Raw genomic sequence first — 12,894 nt, forward strand, 5'->3', positions numbered from 1 at the left:
ACTTTACAAGCGAAGGAAGGCATTGTCAAAGCAACCGGGAAACGAGTGTCAAGGAAATCACCGACGGGAGATTTAGCAAATTCGACCAAAAGACACGACCAGTTCGAAAACTGCGAGTTCCCGACGCTCTGTTGACTTTTCCAAGGAAAACAGAAACCCGACCATTGAAGTTTCTGGCCTAGATGATAAGATGGTCTCATCAATAAACTTCTGGTCTGATGCATCAGGACAACCGATAATGAATGTGAAAGATTGATATTTCATGTGGATGGCTTTAATTGCATTTGCAGTATACAGACACGTAGCCATCACCTTCGCTTCCTGAAATCGCTTGATCTTTTAAAGCTTTAAGATATACAACGAAAACGGAAATACAAGCCTGTTTTTCGGCAAATTTTTGCGCTCTTTCAAAGTGGTTTTTTCTTTTTGCTCTCATTTTTTCGAAGGCGATGAAGACAAAAATTTAATTTACCCTAGCTGGTGAATTCGAATACGCAGCCAAGTTTTTTGACTAAGAAAGAATAACAAAATATTGTATTTTTCTCGTTCGTCAGAGTTTTCAGAGAGCGCCGTTGAATGCTAACAATTGTGGCGTGCAGGGGACATAATAGTTGTGTCAAGTGCGAACTATATATCGTACCCGGTGATGCTATATTGTAAGCGGTGTGGAGAGATGTCGTATCACAACATTGAAGCGCTTTCGCAACGTGCGGCAGTAACTGAAAATTTATGCTTTTACCAAAACCAGTTGGAAGCATTGCAAACGGATCGTTTTTTCAACTTATTAAAGTTGAACAGACACAGCGATTGCTCGAATCTGAGGGCTTGTACGTTTGGGAATACGTGGGGACACTCGGCGACAGAGTTGACCTCTTTCTTTCGTGCTCCGCGCGTGAATCAAAATGATGACGAAAGTGTTGATGTAAACTGTCAAAATTGACCAATCAGAGGGTATACCAGGAGCTGGTATACCGGAATGAAGAATTTAAAGAGATGCTTACAGGCTCTCCCGCCTCGCCTCGACCCAAGCCCCCATTCGCTTTTCACACGCAGTTCTTTTCGTTTTCTCGACTATCTGAGAGCCTGGAACAGGCTACCGTCCAGGTATCTTAAAGTCCCTAATGTGAAACCCATGACTGCAACCTCGTTCCCAGGGTTCTCTCCTACTCTTCCCCTGGAGCGACATTCTCGTCCCCATCGCCCTCTTCGTTTCTCTTAGCCGGCGGGGCCTTGGCACGAGAAATCGAAGGGCTCTGGAGATGGATACACGGAGTTGGGCCTCGTACAACTCATCGCGAAATAATTCAGCATGTTTTGCGAGAATGTCATCAGCAGTGGCGGTGATGAATACCTTATATTGTCGATTGACATCTGCAGCAAATTCATCACCAAGAAACTTGATCACCAATCCAGGCGTAGAAATGGCCTCTCCCGGTTCCAAAATTGTTACAAGTCTCTTGAGCTTGGCCTTGAACCGGCGCTGTAATATCCTATGTGAAGTATACATCTTAACAATGCTATTAAGAATAGGATAAAATTCAGGCTGTGACATATTGGCGTCCTCTGGCCAGGTTGACACCTGAAAAAATTACGAGAATGCCGACATAGCCATGTTTTCCGACTTCCTCCTTCCCATTTCTTGTCTGCCTGAGACTATGGAAAAGAGTTGGGGGACTGGGAGAAAGTCAGATGCGAAAAATTTATGCGCATGGGCCAGCTCCTACTTCAGCAAATTTCTGTGGTGATAGGAATTCTGAAAAACTGGAACTCCTCAAGAACCAGGTTTTACGAATTATTCTTAATGATAAAGTCAACAAATATGAAATACTCAAGTAAAGCTATGATCATCGCAGTTGTGGACGTAGTTTTAGCAATTGCATAGAGAAGCCTGAAAAATTCAGGACTTCAACGGGGTTTGAACCCGTGACCTCGCGATACGGGTGCGACGCTATAACCAACTGAGCTATGAAGCTACTCGGCTGACTTTGAGAGCTGGTCATTTGTAGGTTCTGATTTTCCCGTGAGGAATGAATCAATGAACGAAATGATTTATGAAATAAAGAAGTCAGGAACTGTAAAAGATCCTACTACAGTTCTAAGGTCTCGTCCCTTAAGGAAACTAAGGTATCGAAATGGTGGATGGAGGTGAAAGCCATAGGCGGCTTTTCTATTAGATCTGAGTGGTGGCACCAGCTCATTGACTGTGCCACGCTCACCATCTATGCGCTGTGTGAGAAATTCAATACGTTCCTTGAAAGCTTGACTTCGCACTTCTTTCCCCTGGCTCCAGAGGCCTATGCAACAGAGGACCCTGTTCCACCTGAGTATCGCGTCACAAATCACCAAGCCTTCATAGCCCTCCGGGCCACAAAAGCAAAGAAGTCCCCGGGACAAGACCCGATTCCATCCCGAGTTTAGAAGGAGTTTGCTGGCGAACTGGCTCCGGTTGTCGCTGAACTCTATAATAGTTCCCTCGAGGAAGGCTATGTTCACGATCGGTTCAAGCCGGACCTCAATTGTCACCCCTGCTCCCAAGATCTCTCCCCCAAAGGATCTCAAAGAAGATCTTAGACCGATCACCCTGACCTCCCCGTTAGCAAAGATTCATGAGGGATTCACGCTGGATCTGCTTGCTGCTGAAGTCTCAGATAAGCTTGACATTAAACAGTTCTCAGTGAGTGGGAAAAGTACCACCCACGCATTAGTTTACATGTTACATATAATCTTAGCAGCCCTTGATAAGGGTAATAATCTCATCAGGATCTTTTTTGCCGTCTTCAGCAAGGGGTTCGACTTGGTAGACCATCATTCCTTGCTGGCCGAGTTGCGCGCTCTTGACATCCACCCTGTCATAATTAGATGGATATGTGCTTTCCTTTCTAACAGACCTCAGAGCGTAAAAATAGGCAGCTCGTTATCTTCACCTGTGTACCCCAATGGGGAATCCTCCAGGGTACAAAGCTCGCTCCTATGTTGTTTGCGATTTTAGTTAACCGGCTAGTAGCTCAATGGCTTACACGTTTCAAATATGTAGATGAAACCACGGTTTTTGAAGTGGTTCCGGGCTGTAGCACGAACTATTTGCAGTTCGCTGTAAATGGCATTAGGTCCTTTGCGTCCAGTAAGGGCAGGCGGCTTAACCCTAAAAAATGTAGGGAGTCATCAACTTTTTGCAGTACCTCCCGGCAAGTCCAGGTATGTTAGACATTGATGGCTCCCCGGTAAGGAGAGTGGAAACCTACAAGATCTTAGGAGTACACTTAAGTAGTGATCTTACGTGGAATGTGCATATTGAATATATTGTGAAGAAACCAAGCAAGCGACTGTATGCGCTAAGGTCACTTAAGAAGGCTGGAGTACAACCGAGTGACCTGGTGGGCATCTACTGTGCACTTATTAGATCTGTGCTAGAGTATGCTGCACCAATGTGGTCGGGCCTTCCTGCTTATCTTTCCGATGTGTTAGAAGTAGTTCAGAGGAGGGCGATGCGCATTATCTTTCCGCAGGCCGATTCAGTATAACTTGGCCCTTTGCAGTGCTGGGCTCAGATCCCTCGCTGACCGCTGCGATATCATTTGCGTTAAATTTATATCGAAGGCTAAGACATCACCTCCTCTCAACTATAGTCTCACGAATCGGTGTACTATTAACCATGGCTATCAATTGCGTTCAGGTCAGCAGCGCTATAAGCAAGTTAAAGGCCACACTGAGAGATTTAATATTTTGTAACTGTACGTTTCCAGTAAGGTATACATGACCCATCGCTGTAATTCAGGAGTCTTATCCTGCAAGAGTGGCGTTTAATAAACTATTATTATTATTATTATTATTATTATTATTATTATTATTATTATTATTATTATTATTATTATTATTATTATATGCTGAACTGCTGATATGAAATCAAGTAAATGAATGATATGCTATGATCCTCGAAGTTATGGACGCAATTTTAGCAATTTTTGCATCAATAAGTACGAGGATCACAGCTTTACTTGATTTCATATCTGCAGTTCGGTTTATTTTATATATCATTTCGTTCATTGATTCATTCCTGATAGGAAAATTAGAACCCACAAATGACCAGTTCCCAACGTTAGTGGCTTCATAGTTCAGTTGGTTAGAGCGTCGCAACGGTATTGCGAGGTCACGGGTTCAAACCCTGGTTAATCCAATTTATTGCTACGACTTACTAGTGCGAAAACTGAGTACATTACTCACGCTTTTTGCGAATTTTGAGTGTCATAGCTCCTTTATCACGAAGATTTTTCAACAACATATCGCGTAAACTCCAACCAAAAAACATTCAGATAGTAAAAAACTTCATATTTATTAACCATTTCTTTTGCATTTGTGCTTCTCAGCATTGTCATTTGCGATAATTCGCAAGTCTGTTTTCGTATCTCATAGATGTTTAGATTTTCGATTACATGGCCGCTCAACCTCATGATCGTGTAAATAGTTCACCCTGAAGTCTAAATAGATACATTTCTCAGGAACCCGACAAAGAAGGCTTCCAGACCCGACAGATGAAATGTAAATATTCAGTTTAATATTACAAGAAAAGTAAAAAACCAAAGACGGAAGTTTCTTGGCTAAAACGTACGTTGTTTTAATCTGAAAACGACGAACCATTAACATTCTTTCCCGTAGTTCATTCAGTTGACACGAAGTGATCCCGTGCACCTTTATGGTTGCCTAGCAGGTGATCAATTTCATCCTTTTGACAGAACGTCATGACCTTTCCCTTGATTCACAAAAGTCAGCGCCAATAAAGAGGAAACACTGCATTACCTCGAAGGTTTAATAAAACGACGATAAAGCAATGTCGAGCACGTGGAACAGACATCCCGACGAGCCTGCGCAGCGCTAACAACCGCTGAGTACAATGAAAATAACGTAGTGGCGCAGAGACTGCAGAAATTTTCGTGTTGTTACGATCGATTGTCATTAATTTTTCTATGAGAATTCAATTCAGAGTTATATATAAAAACTATGTTATATTTTTCTTCATCTGTCTTTTGGCTTGTTTTTTACTGTTAACTCCCGGCTTTTATGGTACTTTTTGGTGCAAACGTAAAGCCAAAAAATGTTTTGACCTAGTATCAGATTAGACTTAAAAGAAGACGAATTATGAAGCGGAAACAACATCTTCAGTCCTTCCTTCGGAGTTTGGCGGTACTTAATGTCTTCTCAGTGTGCAAACAGCGCGACTGAAGAAGACGAATAGGTAACGGAGGTATCGCTCGTGATCTACGTGGAATTTCGAGGCGATCGAAGACTTGGGAGCGAATTTATGGCCCTTTTCCTTCAATGACTCCTATTGGCGGCTTCGTCTCGGTGCCCAACCTTGGGAAAGAATATAAAGAGGGCAAAGAAGAGGAACCAAAAACCACCTAAATCCCTCTTAATCGGCCCAGAAACTGTACCAGAGACAAAGAAACACAAGACTGAAGCAACGTAAGGTATTTTTATTTTAGATCGTAAATGTTTTTTGGAATTTTGAGAAAAACCGTTTTCCCCATACAAATCCTCATGCTTCTACTCTGACTTGCATAAGATAGTACATATATCGAGCTTGGGCAACCTGTGTTGCTACGAATTGAAACCGTTTCATTAATAAGGCAACTCATTCTCGAGACCGGTATTCTGATAATCATATAGCATCAACCGGCTTTGAATATCATTATTTCATGACACAAGACAAAGCGGCTGCTACTCGGAACTCCTCAGATGCTAGCTCGTGTCCCAGCTGCAGAGGGATTTGCCATTTCTTTGCTTGGCATAGAGATATCGCCATCCTTTTCTGCCAAGAATCTGGGAGTTGTTATGGATTCACATTCAAGTTTCGATGAACATGACTGACTCAGTATCCAAGTGCACAGGTAGCTTATGGGTAACGGAAATAAATAAATAGCGTAAAGCACTTATTTGACAGATCAACATTGACAAATGCTCTAGTGTTTTGTAAGTTGTTCTACTGCTCGTCTGTGTGGGCGGGTGCGACCAAGGAAAATATTGAGAGGTTGCAAAAGGCACAGAACTTCGCAGTGTGAATCGTAACTGGAATGTAAATATACGTAAATTCGAACATATTACGCCCTATTTGAAAGATCCACACTGCTCAGGTAAATTAAAGCATGGGTAAACAATGGTTTAATCAAAACGTGATGAGGGGTGGTCTAACTCGGAGCACTTACGCATTAGAAAGATGAAACTTTGCCAGTCACATACATGTGTGGTTTCTGTCAATTTGGTATGTTCCAATTATGCTCATGTTGTCACGTGACTGCACGCGGCCAGAAAACAATAAAATGTCTTTAGACAAAAATGGCAACAGTTTTTGTTGCGAGATTTTAAACTGGACTGGTTTAGGACAATGTGTAATGCAAGCTTCTACAAAACTGTGCTTGGCCTTTTTTGAATTTTTTACTGTTTTTGAAAATAAACGGTTTTTTCAACTAGACCCAGTCCCCCAAGGCAGCTTTATCCCATCTTGACGCCTTCGCTTTTAAATATCTAACAAAGGCCAATCACAGAAGTGATATATTAATCGGCCTTAACATTATGCAACCAGTAAAACAATTGAGAACACAGGAAAAAGTGTTGCCGTTTCAAAAAGAAGCTTTTTAAACGAATGGAGGTCACGTGACCTAATTTGCATAATAAAAAAAAGAAATTAACTAAAACTAAAAATGTAAGCAGCTGACAAAGTTTTATGGGTCTACATCTAAGGCTGTAAGAGATAGACCACCCCCTCACTTTTGAAGTGAGCAAATTAAGGCAAATTGAGACCAATGCCTTAATTTACCTGAGTGGCTTCTGGTTGTAATGTCATGGCAGGGCTCCTGGTCATGGACATTCTTATGATTTACAAAAACCTTAACGGACTCACTTTACGAAACACTTTCACAGAAGATCGGAGATCTACGAAGGAACACCCTGCTAGCAGAGCCTTTCTTTTGCTTGCTTGATTTTGGCGTTCTCGAGAAAGACTCTGCATGAATCGAGTAAGATCTTTATCGAGTATGCGCTGCAGTTGCCAGGATACCGAGTCTCGAACCCAAGCCTAATGTGCCAGATCTCGCCTGCGGGCTCAATTATAACCATCGGTTGTGTCACTAAACGGACGCTCGCACTGGAAAAACCGGTTTGACGAGAGAAAACAAGATTGACTAGTCCAGACGTTCGGGCTGCAGCGGCTTCAAAGAGTTGACGCGATTGAGGCGGAGCCTCCTTTTCTCCTCCTCAGCAAAGAAAAAGACAAAATGAGGCTCTGCTCGCAGGGTGACGAAGGAAATACTAGAAATTAGGATAAACTGCATGTACTTTTTTGCAGAAGAACAACAGCACAGTGATCGTTTAAATACAGGGGTTCTTATATGTGGAACAGTCTCCTAAGAAAATTCGGGATATTAGCTCTTTAGAATCTTTTAAAAAACAAACCATGAGTCGAGTTTTTTACAAATTTTTAGAAAAATAATTTGTGATTGCAATGCGAATCTCATGATGTGTATTTTAACTCGTCAGCAGTTTTTGAGGATGTTTAAAATATGTGTTACTTTTTATGTATGACAATAGTGTTTATGGTACTTGCATTTTGTTTCTTTCATACATCTCATTGTAATTGTTTAATTCTGAAAAAACCATTAGTGGACGGAATCAAGGAAGGTGTACTGCATCGTACTGACAGTTGGAAAGGAATTCTGGGAATTCAACATTTTGCATTCAACTAGACTCGAAACTCGAACTGACGATTATTGGCTCACCTGTTACCGCTACTAACCACTACACCACCGAGTCGCCCCTTGCTTCAACAAAGCTTTGAATTTAAACTCAATTGTCTAATTTATTTGTTACAAGGGCTGTAAACGTGCGATAACACTCACTAACAAATTATTTTAGACAACTAACGAGAAAGATCCAGCCACACTTAAAGAAAGCTAACCATTTTGGAATCAGCGCTTAGGCTTAATCATTGATGAATTATAGTGATCCTATTCTAGATGCCAGGCAGCAAATAACTAATATTGAAGAAACTTTGCAACTTGTTCATCGTGTGGTCTAGTGAATAAACGCTGTTCCTTTAAGCCGAAGCTCCGCGTTCAAATCCTCGCCAACGTGCCGAAAGGAGACGCGGACACGCCGTTTTATCAGAATCCCAAACTAAAAGGAAATATGCGTCTGGAAATCGATTTTCGTGCGGCGCTAGACACCAATCTCACCGTGCTGGTGTGGGGAGAATTTTCGATGAAGTGTCGTCGTCAAGACATGGAATTTGTTCCCCTGAGCTACGTGGCCCTCCGTCATTTGGCGTTGGACGATCCGATCCTGAAACGCGTCTTTCACAGTGTGCATCCTTCCGACGGGTTGCCGGGTTGCGAGACGCGTAAGTTGTCAACACCGACCCTCGAGGCGAACCTGGTCGTCATTGGTTGGGTCAATGGACCAAAGAAGGCGCGTGTGAAGTAATGGACAGTTACGGCCTGTGGCTGGCCTTTATGCTTTGTTGTTTTTCAGAGATCTCATTGTTGTTGTTGAATTAAAAAATGTACCACAAGGAAGCGGTGTACGATTTTGTCTATAAATAGAGTGGTAGTTCCCCTACACCTTATGAAGGACGAATTTCCCTTGGTGGAGTTCACCTCGTTTGTCGGTACGTCCGAGGCCTTTCGTCCCTTTAGTGAGAAAGGGGAAACAGGCCTTCAAACAGATAACGTAATGCATGATTGATGACAATAATTCGTAGACCGAGCAGTACGATGATTGTCGGTCCTTCGGGGAGTGGCAAGACACAATTGACCAGAACGTTGTTGACCGAAGGCACAGTGTTTGAACGAGGCACTCGACCGTGTCATTATTTTTATGCGGTGCAGGCAACCGCGGTTTGATCGCATGAAACGACAAGGGACCCGATTTTATGCGGGCATTCCCGAAATCGACGACCTCAAACGTTGGTTTGGTCCGTCAAGCGGTGGGTTCTGGACGATCTCATGGACGAAGAATGGAACGACAAGCGGGTGTTGCACCTGTTCACCCGAGAATCGCATCATCGGAACATCACGGTCTTGTACTTGTGTCAAGTTTTGTTTCCTCCTGGAAAATTTGCCGAGACCATTTCTCAGAACGCCATTACGTGATCGTCTTCAAGAATCCCAGGGACAACACGGGATTCCGAGCCTTGGTCTTGCAAGCCTTTCCGGACTGCTGGAAACAAGTGCTTCATCTCTTTGACGAGTGCACGCAACTTCCTTATGGGTATATAATGATCGATCTTCATCCAGCGGCAGACGATAGATCCCTGTTGTTTAGTCATTTCACGCAGCAGGACTGTCCCACGGACGGTACCAACGCCTGTGATTGCTCCACCGTCTTCGTCTTTGCATGCCGGATCACCTATCGACCAATTTCAATGGAAAAGCAATCCTTTGGAGTATCAACGCGAATTAGCCCCATAGCGAGCGCAACGCGAACAGCAACGACTCGTCATCGAGAACTGAGCGAGCAGTTGACGATGGGCGAACAGATCCTGTCCGGGATAGGATCGATCCGGGATACGACCCCTCGCACGTCTCCGGTTAGAAATGGGACGTCGGTAGCAGCAGTTCAACCGCTCGAGGAATACGTGGATTGGTCAGTTTTGGAAGGATTGGACATTGAAGAAAAAGGCAATGCCTTGTTGGCCTGGTTGTTACCTCCAGGGTAGCCCGGACTCGACGAGAATTTGCTTTTGTCCCAACGGGAGTGGCGATGCGTTCGTTAGTGGACGGAAGTGGGTCCCCCGCTGGACGTGCTGAGATCCAATGTGATTATTGTATTTCAGATTAAAACGTACAAGATTTTGCCGCCAGTGGTCCAACGGCTGGCACACTCCAGGCCCCACGTTAGCCACCCTCTCCACCCAGCAGCTGTGGCTGTCGGGGTCGTCGAAGATCGTTGGACCACCTGGAGGCGGCGGTGGTGGCGGTGGACTGCCTAGCAGCAGTGGTGGTAGTAGAGGAAGTCGTCGTCGGCAAAGGGTTACGTTGTCAGATGGATCTTTTGGCCCAAACCACATGTTAATAGACGCACAGACCTTGTATTTGCAACATCACGCATACCAATACTATTACGACCGTGTACGAAGATGATGGGGCTCTGGCCGTGCAACGAACCTCGTCTCGGATCAGTAACCCATAAAAGGGGAATCTGTTTGTCTTGGGGACCACATCCTTCCACCATGCCAAAATAACGTCGACGAAAGCGTCAACACGGTATGAGGTTGATGGACGTGTTGAGGCAAGCTGTTACACGTTGAGCAAATAAAAACGGTATAAAAGAATGGAAGGTGTCAGGGAACAAAGTCATTACCAGAGGAATTACACTTCTTGGGAAGTGAAATGGTGCGACGACGAAGCAGGTGCACGATCCGACGACATCAAAGGGCTCAAAAACGAGGACGACAACGCGGAAGTATTCTTCCACTGTTCGCGTTAGCCTTTCAGGTGTTGCTGTGATTGGGCAAAGCAGCAGCCGTGAAGGCGACGATGGCTGCTGCCGGGTACGGGATCAAGAAAAGTTTGGAAGCCAAACGCGGACGTCAATGAGTATAAAGGGAGCCTGGCAGAAAGAAAGGATCGTCTCATCCTCATCATGTCGTGGCGTATCGGACGGCAAGTGCCGTTTCTTCGTAGTATCTTGAAAGAAGCCGACCATTAGACGCATCGAAAATGATTGTAGTCTGCCAACGCTGGTCAGATCAATGCCGTCAGCGAATTGGTCACGAAAACGTTACGTGGACAGATTCCAGAATCCCACCACGCACCGGTGGCTCAATTGGTCGAGCATCGGGTTGCCTTCCGAAGTGTCGTGAGTTCGACTTCGGCCGGATCAACACTCAGGGTCTTAAAATAACTGAGGGGAAAGTGCTGCCTTTGCAATTACATCCACAAATGGTTAGAATTTCAAGTTTTCTCGGATAAGCCATATGTAAACTGTAGGCCCCGTCTCACAACCCTTCACTATTCACAACCCAGTGGGACCTAAAAGAACTCACACACTATTCGTAAAGAGTAGGGTATGGAGCTCCCGGTGTTGCGGTCAGGCCTCGCTTCATTCATTCATGTACTCATGAGATCGCTAATGGACTGACAGTGGCTGCCAGCGGCGCCTGTATATGCTGATGTCCGATCTCACCCATGGGTCGATTGATTGTAAAGCGTATTTGAATATGTAAAAACAAAATGCGCTATATAAATTCATTACCATCATTATTACTCTGTCGTCGACCACGCATCGATGGTTACGACCGCATTGCCAAAGTCCGAGAGAGATGGACCGTTCTAAGAATTCAATGAAAAAGTGTAGTCAGATCAAGATGGCTCAACCGCGTCGTGGTCTGTGGCAAGGATTAAACACGGTGTGCGATCACTGTCTGAGGCGATGACCATGCCGTGGCGCATCCAACGTCAGATACCCTACATGTGGGATTTCCTGTGGGAGACCGATCCCAACCTCCGTCACCTAAATCTATATCGGACTCGCGGGCAGATGATCGATGCCATCAGTCTTGCCATCCTCTTCTCGGTGCATACGCTATGAAAATTAAAGTTCGATCCCCGAGATCTCCGTGCCTTGAAGGCCATAGCTCGTTTAGAGAAGCCCATAAAAGAGTGCAGGATGACCACGATGTGCCAGTCGGATCGTAGCAAGTTTTAGCACGGATTACGGAAGGTTTATCGTCGGTATCAATGATAGATGACGGATGGACGTGTGGACCTCGTTGGTTTTGTTCCATGCAGGATCAGATCCGAGCACTTCGACATCGCTAACGCGAGCAATGCGGATACGTGGACCGACTCGAACAGGCACTTCGCGACTTGAAAAACCAAGTCCATCAACTGGATGGCATCTTAAGAGGGAACGTCGAGAGAAACAAGCCCTATAGGAGACTTCACTGTTTATAAACAAATCTTTTGTTATTTAAATTTTGCCAGCCATAGAACAAAAAGCATGCTTTGTTTTGACAGCCAATAGATCTCTGATTGGCACATTAATGACAATAGGTCGTCCAACGTAACGGTGAGTATCGCTTTGCCATAAAAACGAGGAGTCGGTAGAACGACCACGCACGGTACGATGAGAGGCTACGACATTCCTGGGTTTCAAAAACGCGTTTTGATGTATCTACAACGGCTTCGACAGTTGGAGCAAGTGTACAAGGATCGTTTGACAGACAGTTCTCAATTAAGCAAAGCGGCTTAATCGGTGGCGGAAAAAGCTGACAACGTGCCCCCTGCCATGAAATAAGCCTTGGTCAAACCCTTCTCGCAAGAGGTGCGTAAATGAAGAAAGCCGTCCCGACGTCCCGTTAGGTTCAAGAGAGTAGATCGTACTAAATCCCTCGCTCTTACCATTGATGATCGGCTTTCTTGGTCAAATCATGTAGACGAAATACGCAGGAAAGTTTCCTCAGCTATAGGAGCCTTAAAACGAATACGGCACTTTATCTCAGCTAATACTGCGCTTCAAATTTATAACGCTTTAATATTACCTCATTTTGATTATTGCAGTCCTGTCTGGGACTGCTTAAGTGGCCAGTCAAGTGATAAGCTGCAAAAATTACAAAATCGCGCAGCTAGGGTAATTACTAAATTACTCTTTGATACGAACTCCAACTTCCTTCACGATACTCTTAAGTGGTAGAAGCTGTCTCTTCGACGTAAAAAACAGAAAGCACTAATTATGTATAAAACAATTCACGATCTTGCCCCGGAATACCTTCAACGCCTTTTCAGTCAGCGACATGCTGAATATAACTTGAGAAACTTAGAAGGTAAAATTACTCTACCCAAGCCAAATACTAATTATTTGAAACGAAGTTTCTGTTATAGCGGGGCCTGTTTGTGGAACAAT

Source organism: Montipora foliosa, chromosome 6, assembly GCF_036669935.1.
Source record: "Montipora foliosa isolate CH-2021 chromosome 6, ASM3666993v2, whole genome shotgun sequence".
NCBI classification, from domain to species: domain Eukaryota; kingdom Metazoa; phylum Cnidaria; class Anthozoa; order Scleractinia; family Acroporidae; genus Montipora; species Montipora foliosa.